Raw genomic sequence first — 8,500 nt, forward strand, 5'->3', positions numbered from 1 at the left:
CTATGCGAATGGTCTCTTATATCATACTACTGTGGGCCACACTATGCGGAGTTTGGTGGGATGAACATTCTGCTCTTTTTCTAACGAACCCAAATGTCTCACACAAAATGTAGATTCCTCCCATTTGTATGGGCTATTTCCTAAGACAACAGAAATTGGAGCAAAAACGCATGTTCAGACCTCTAAAGTATCGTTCCTTGTGAAAATCCTGTACAACAATGAGACATAGGCTTTATTTCCTCTAACTACTCTCTCGCCAGATAAAAAGAATCTGTTGTTATCAGCTTAATATCTGTTATGTCCTGCATCACAGAACTAGAATATTAAACTTATTTTTGAGTCATGACAGAGTGCTAAGTACATGCCTACCTGTCACAGGATACCTCCTCACTTCGAACTCTCTTAAAATAGCCAGACGCCTTGTCGCCTACGACGTCCCGGAAGGTAGCAGCACAGAGGAGTTTTAAACATCAGGTTAATACTACGTACGATAATGTAGCTGATTTTATTGCGATGGTCATCTCTCCCTATGCAGATGTGAGACTGAAATTCCATTAAAATATCTAGATGCAAGGAAAAAACACCTGAGAATGCTCCATCTAGCCAGTCGCATTCCCAGTACTCTCGCCCTCGCTCCCACCCACCTCGTGGCACCTCATGAGTATCCAACTGATTGACTCATTAATTAAAACGGTCATGAGAGTCCCTTTGCATGATGAGTAATTTTTTTCTGCAATCGGGTTACATTCGCCAGGTAACCTTTATAGACACTTCTATGATATCTCTGGGGGCTTCAGACCATGCAGTCACTTCCTCAGATACCAAAATGGGTGGTAACCGTCCCTTTCAGTTGCCTTGTCATACCAATGGAAGAAAGTCACTGAGAATTCTGATATACTGCTCCAGAACTAATCCTACTGAGATCTGCCAGTGTATGGGGGCAGCAGAATGCTTCACCCTCCTCTCCACTGCCACGATGCCCCCATCCCCATGCCTACTGCTGCCACCAGGTAGCATGCCAACAGCCATCATTGCCACTGGGTCGCAAACCTCCTCTTTGCACACATGTTGGGGCTGTATCACCCGCCGCCAACAAGACACTGCTCACCATGACAGACTCGCAAAAGTTGTTCTGTCCTTCTCAGAAGGACTGGGTGCTTAAATGTCTATGGGGAAAATACCAAGATGTTAAATGGTATGCTTGCCCTCGTCCCATGTGCAAATCAAAAAGGTTTTGAAGCGTGTTTTCGAAATATGCGGAAAGGTTGACCCACTCAACAACATCAATTACCTGTCTGCTGACCACCCTCTCCTAAACGGGTAGGAGCCTGCAGACCTGGGTTTCTTTAGAATTCCACCCTGTTGAAGCGTCCCTTTTGGCTCCCGCCAAATTAGTGGGTGGATTCTTTGAGAATTCAAATGCTAATTCTTGGAAGGAATGCGATGTTCTTTACGAGAAACACTACTGAGGAACGATATTTGAAGCTGACTGCAGAGGATTCTACTGCCACCAGCATACGTTTCTTGTAAGGACCACAAAGACAAGGTATGAAAAATTATCGCCCATACAGGGACACAAAGATAGTCTTTTTTTTTCTTCACTCTGTTTGAGAGTGGACTAGGAAAGAAAATGACTAGTAACGGTACAGGGTTCCCTACAGCACGCGCCGTACAATGTCAGGCTACATATGCATATAGATGTGGATGTAAATTTAACCTACTTACTAAGATGTCAGACCATGAATCTATAAGCACCCAACACTCACTGAAAAATGTTATCTCTTATTTATCGCGAAAACAAAAGATGGAACATCTGCTGCCGATTGTCTCTTGGTAAAAACCTTTATATTAGCCCAAAATTTTCTCATTGCAGTCACTTCGCAAGACGTATGTGAGAAGTTGTAATATTTTTGCCCACAATACTTACAAGAAACGGTATAGGTCTCATCTCTCAACTCCCCTTGCATCAGAGTATCGCTTAACTGCGACATTTTCATGAATCCTCCAATCTTCAACATACAGCATTTGAATCCTTCTTATTTCGACGGGTAAGAGACGCCTCCCGCCAAATCACAGACCCCTGCTAATTCTCTCGAAATCCCATCACGTTCTGACAAAACTGTTTCGTTAATCAGAATGCTGTCTAGCCTTCCACCAGTCGATGATTGAAGTGCTACCACAATGAAACAGCACACTAACGTACAGGAGGAAATTCACAACCACACAGGGTATGAATGGACTGCACAAAGAAATTCAGAAGCATAACACCTACAGTTTATCGATGTCTATTGACCGTCTATAAATGTCCCTCTGTACGTGTCCTTATATCATCTTTTCGGATTCCTAAGATTTCTACGCTTGAAACACGACAGCGCAATGGTGACTGAGTCTTCGTTGGCAGTACTCTCTCTCTCTCTCTCTCTCTCTCTCTCTCTCTCTATCTGTCTCCTCGTTTGTTCATAACATCAAACGGAGTGAAACTACCAACAATAAAAACTTCGCTTGTGTCATCTGGTAGAGAACTCGATAAGATTTTATTACGTCTCTCCCTTCCGATATATGGAAAACAAATACCGTCTGCATGTTGGCAACGAGCATATGTAATGATCCCATGAAGTGTACACGTATTGATCTATTGGAACTGATGATGGCCAGTTATCGAAATCACTTCCACAAACACGGATTTTTTTTTCCTATAGCTTAGCCAAGTATGATGATGTTTGGTTTGTGAGGTGGTCACCTGCGTGGTCATCAGCACCCATAGAAAGTCCCAATTTTTACACAGTCGAATTTTTCTTTTTTACACAGTCCACTCTCTGTCACAAATGATCATGATTATGATAATGATGAAATGATGAGGACAACACAAACACCCAGTCACCATGCAGAGAAAATCCCCAACCCTTCCGGGAGTCGAACCCACGATCTCGTGATCCAGAGGCAGTAACTCTAGCCACTAGACCACGAACTGCGGACCCAAGCAGTGTATGACATCTCATGGTGTAAGGCAAGCTGCTCCCACAACACACAGGATGGTTGAAAAGCAGACAGAGGCGGTGTTTCTTGTTGATAGAAATGTGGAAGATATCGCAACATACGGAGACTGGAAGATTTTGCGCAATGTGGAGCGCCTCCAAATAGCTGGCCAAAGGTGATGACCTATGCATCTAATCTCATCTTCCACTATGATGAGGTCTCGGGATGAGGTCTCGGTGTTCCGTTTTCGAAGAAACCGAGAGCCCTGATTCCTCATATTGGTGGTGCAAATTGCACCCAGGCATTATGAGCGGTGTCCTATGTGGCGGTCACCCTGCACTCCAAATCTTGGGATGCTGTGGCTTTGGAGTGTGTGATACCTTTACCAGAGAGTCTTTGCACAGTGTACCTGAAGAAGTAGAATAAATGCGAGAGATGACAGTTTATACCACAATGCATCGGCGGAGGCTAGCGAGTGCAGCATTGCTCTCTACTTATTGGGGGCAGGCAGGTAGGTCTGTAGACAGCGAGGCAACTAGTATAAAGATGCATGTGTATCTCATCTACATGGTATGTATTACTTCAATGTTCTTCCTACATTCCCATATTCAGATAGTCCCAGCATACCCAGAACGTTTGAAAGAACACTGCTGTTGACTGTTCAGTTCTTCGTCCATGACAGAGAGTCAGGTATTTCGCCATTCTTCCAGTGGGGCCAGCCTCACAAAGAAATGCGTTTAACAACTTGTAGGAAGCGTCCTATTCTTAAGTCTTGTGTCCATCTGTGACTGATTTCTGCGACCAGAAACAGTATATCACCACCAGCAAATGGATCTCTTTGTGTACAATCTGCAACAAGTTAGAGCATACCTTGGAAACTGGTATCTCTACCTGTGGGGGGAGGGAAGGGGAGGGGGGAGGAGAGGGAGGAGGGAATAGAGAAGTGGACGTAAAACTTGTCCTAAGCTGCATAGTCTGCGTTCACACATCGACGTGAACACATGTGGAGCTGCCAGCACTGTCTTTTGGTTTGTTTTTTTTTTGCAGTAGTTGTGTTATTACAATGGTTTTTCTCAATTCCCAGTGCACTTGTCACGTTATGACTGTTGTTTATAAGTGGTGGTTTTATCTTGTCAGTTTCGATGTGTAATTAGAGCAGTGAAGCATTTTCCATCAGTTGTGGTAGCGTGTATTGGCCTTCCTACACTTTAGCGATAGTTTGCAGCCCCATCCCTTCTTACCAATGTATCTGTGTACAAGTTCCTCAGCAGCTAATTTACTTGTAGATTGGTAGGAGGCAACACTTGCGGCAGCAGCTGTAAGATAGCTCCTCTCCAATTTCGAGTGCTATTGTGGACGAGGGCACAGAGCAAAGTGAATATATACACACATGCCATCAGAAAGAGGAATGAAACCCATTTCATGGTCCTCATTTGAGCCCCATACACCAAGATAAGCACCCCTGATTCATTCAGTGAAGGTTAGTGGAACAGGACGAAGTTGTTACCTTGACTATGGATTGACCAGCCATTTAAAGAGAACACGCACAGCCAACTCCAGCAAGGGCAGTAGTACTATGAGTTGCAAAATGCATCCTGAGTCTGCCCTGGTGTATCAGCAGTATTTACTTAACCGTATTATCACCTCCTTCCACTTGACGTGTAGAATGTTATGGATGCAGTCCTTAACTGTATGCTTACAGGTAACAAACAGAGTTACTTAATACTTCCCTGTCAAACATCTCTTCAACTGAACACATACCTCACAAAAAATAAAGTCAGCACCTTCCTCTCCAGCCTCGTTCCCACCAATTTTAAGCAGTTGCCTATATTTAAATTTCAAGCAGCAAGGTGATAGGATTTCTCACCAAAATTTAGGCAGTTCTTTCAGCAGCATTATACACACACAAATAAATGTACACAATTCTCAAGGTAGTACCTTCCTCTCCAGCAACTCAAATCTTGGGACACTGTGGCTTTAGAGTGTGTCTCTTTATTGCCAATTCAATAGTGGGGGAGGGCAGGGTGAGTGGGGCAGGGGTGGAGGCAGGGAAAGAGATGAAGTGGGGGAGGGTGGAAGAGTGGGGGTGGTGATACCATCAGTGCTATGTTGTAACATTTACCCCCCACAGAGCTTAGGTTGACCACCCAAGGAGAGCCATCATCTTGAATAAATTTGGAAACAATGCACACTGTGTTAAAATGAACAACTACAAAAAGGATTTACTTATTAACGCTTAATGACACTGAACTTGTTGTTGTGGTCTTCAGTCCAGAGACTGGTTTGACGCAGCTCTCCATGCTATTCTATCCTGTGCAAGCTTCTTCATCTGCCAGTACATACTGCAACCTACATCCTTCTGAATCTGTTTAGTGTATTCATCTCTTGGTCTCCTCCTACGATTTTTACCCTCCACGCTTCCATCCAATACTAAATTGGTGATCCCTTGATGACTTAGAATATGCCCTACCAACCGATCCCTTCTTCTAGTCAAGTTGTGCCACAAACTCCTCTTCTCTCCAATTCTATTTAATACATCCTCATTAGTTATGTGATCTACCCATCTAATCTTCAGCACTATTCTGTAACCCCACATTTAGAAAGTTTCTATTATCTTCTTGTTTAAACTATTTATCGTTCACGTTTCACTTCCATACAAGGCTATGCTCAGTACAAATACTTTCAGAAACGGCTTCCTGACACTTAAATCTATACTCGATGTTAACAAATTTCTCTTCTTCAGAAACACTTTCCTTGCCATTGCCAGTCTACATTTTATATCCTCTCTACTTCGAGCATCATCAGTTGTTTTGCTCCCCAAATAGCAAAACTCATTTACTACTTTGAGCGTCTCATTTCCTAATCTAATTCCCGCAGCATCACCCGATTTAATTCGACTACATTCCATTATCCTCGTTTTGCTTTTGTTGATGTTCATCTTATATCCTCCTTTCAAGACACTGTCCATTCCATTCAGCTGCTCTTCCAGGTCCTTTACTGCCTATGACACTGAACTTTACAGAAGCTTTCGTGTGCAGAAGGTAAAGTTTGGAAGCTAGGAGACGAGGGACTGGCAGAAGTAAAGCTGTGAAGACAGGGCGTGAGTTGTGCTTGGTTAGCTCAGTTGGATAAGCCAGCACGGTGGCTCAGCGTGTTTGGTCAGAGGGTTAGCTGCCCTCTGTAAAAAAAAAAAAACTGAGTGAATGGATCAATAACGAACTTCAACGGGCATCAGGCGACGTCCGCCACGAACAATTGAAACGAACAATAACGAGCAAAATGAGATTTGAAAAAAAAGTTGGTAGAGTATTTGCCCGCAAAAGGCAAAGGTCCGGAGTTCGAGTCTCGATCCGGCACACAGTTTTAATTAGCCAGGAAGTTTCATATTAGCGCACACTCCACTGCAGAGTGAAAATCTCATTCTGGAAGCAAACAAATATTTTCGTTTTATAGGTACATACTTAATATGTAAATACCGAGTGGCACTACTAATTTGCATGTCAGTTGTATTAATCATCCCATAACGCATTTTCTTGTACTTTAGAGTGTCTTATTCTTATATTACACAATATAACATATCATACTGGTTGCTATGGCTGTATTCTGCTTTTACGCTAAAGTAGTTTCATAGTTGAGTTCTGCTTTTGCACGTCTCAGCACCTTGACATGCCAGCTCCAGGTAACTGTGTCATAATAATGTTGTGTATTGTAGCTGGGTTCATTTGGTTAATTAATTGTTTGTTTCATTTGGTTTTCCCTTTCAGGTCAGAAGAAGTAACAGTTGTTCACAGTGACCATTTTAACAACAAATGTGTCGGCAATAGTTAAATAAATACGATCGGTGTTTAGTAAATAATGCTACCCATTCTTTCCCGAAAGCAGGTTGGTTTTATTCAAGATTCCGGTACATCATATTGTTCCCCACTCTTTCGGCTACAAAACCCTATTTTTACCCGTATCTCCTTACTGGGAGAGCCTGGTACCACTCCACTGGTCGACGTCAGAGCCGACCTCTTGGTGCATCATATAACATCCCCATCATACACGTACTGCCTCTATTGGAATGCAGCCTTCATTGGTGCAAATAGATGGAAATCGGAAGGGGCAAGATCTGAGCTGTAGGGTGGATGAGGAAGAACAGTCTGAAGAAATTTTGTGAACTCCTATCGGATGCACAGACTTGTGTTAGGCCTTGTGTCGTCATGGAGAAAGACAAGCTCGTTTGCATTTTTTTGGCGACACACATGCTGAAGTCGTTTCTTAAATTTTCTGAAGGCACGCAGGAGATAGGACAAGTTCGCACGACATTGTTGCGATGATGACAGATGCTCGCCCAACGACTCACTGTGTTTCTGTTCACTACCAGGTCTCTGTAGACATTCTGCAAGTGACTATGAATTTCTTCACTGCTCTGATTGTCCGCCAAAATAAACTCAATGATATCTTTCCTCTTGGAATGCATCCCCACTGCAGATGCTACTTTGAAAGCTAGGTTAGCTAGCCACGTATCAGAACTTCATGAAACTATAGCGGCAGATGTGGGGATATTCCACGATGTCCCACAACAAATTCCACGTTTTTTCAACCGATATTGGCAGATAAAAAATGTGTTGCTTTACTTATCGAATGTCCTTTCTATCTTGTTCACTTTTTCAATCTCATCATGTTTAAAAGGCTCTGGACAACATAACCCGTAGTTTTTACTAGTATTTTGACATTTAATAACTCAAAAACTTTAATATATATTGGAGGAAAACTTAAACAAATAATCAGTATATGTAACAATTAATAAATTGTGAATACATAGCAAAGTAAAAATTTATTTTTATCTTACATAATGAATTATGTGTAATTTCTATTTTAGATGCACTATATTTCCACACTATTCAAATAAAACATCAAAACAAATCTTACTGTTTTAATTATCAACTTGTTAAACTAGCAAGCCAGGAATATTTACCAATTTGTTGTTTTTTTGTATTTTTTTAAAGAAGACATGTTTTGAAATCAATTTTTTCTCCAATAATTTAAGAATTTAAAATATGCTCCAGCTTAAATTGCATTGTTGAATAATGTGGTTCACTGTGTAAGCAGGCACTACCTTATTATTGTCCGCAGCTCGTGGTCGTGCAGTAGCGTTCTCGCTTCCCGCGCCTGTGTTCCCGGGTTCGATTCCCGGCGGCGTCAGGGATTTTCTCTGCCTCGTGATGACTGGGTGTTGTGTGATGTCCTTCAGTTAGTTAGGTTTAAGTAATTCTAAGTTCTAGGGGACTGATGACCATAGCTGTTAAGTCCCATAGTGCTCAGAGCCATTGGAACCATTTTACCTTATTATTGGTAAAAATTTTGATTTTGTAGCTTTAATATTTGAGAGATAATGATAATCTAAGTATGAATGCCGAAGCGTTTCAGAGGTGGGCAGTTGATTAGTCACTGGTAGGTTCGAAAAACATGTGGTATGGAGATGCTTCAGGAATTCGAACGTGAATCCCTGGAGAGAATGCAATATTCTTTTTGAAGAACA

At 42.2% G+C, this 8,500-nt stretch overlaps 1 pseudogene; it reads left to right on the forward strand.

Annotated features, from left to right (window-relative positions):
* Nucleotides 1-244: 244 nt before the first annotated feature.
* On the forward strand, nucleotides 245-392 carry LOC126268492 (U2 spliceosomal RNA; annotated as a pseudogene).
* The last annotated feature ends 8,108 nt before the right edge of the window (nucleotides 393-8,500 follow it).

The sequence above is a fragment of the Schistocerca gregaria genome, chromosome 4 (genome assembly GCF_023897955.1).
Source record: "Schistocerca gregaria isolate iqSchGreg1 chromosome 4, iqSchGreg1.2, whole genome shotgun sequence".
Taxonomy (NCBI): domain Eukaryota; kingdom Metazoa; phylum Arthropoda; class Insecta; order Orthoptera; family Acrididae; genus Schistocerca; species Schistocerca gregaria.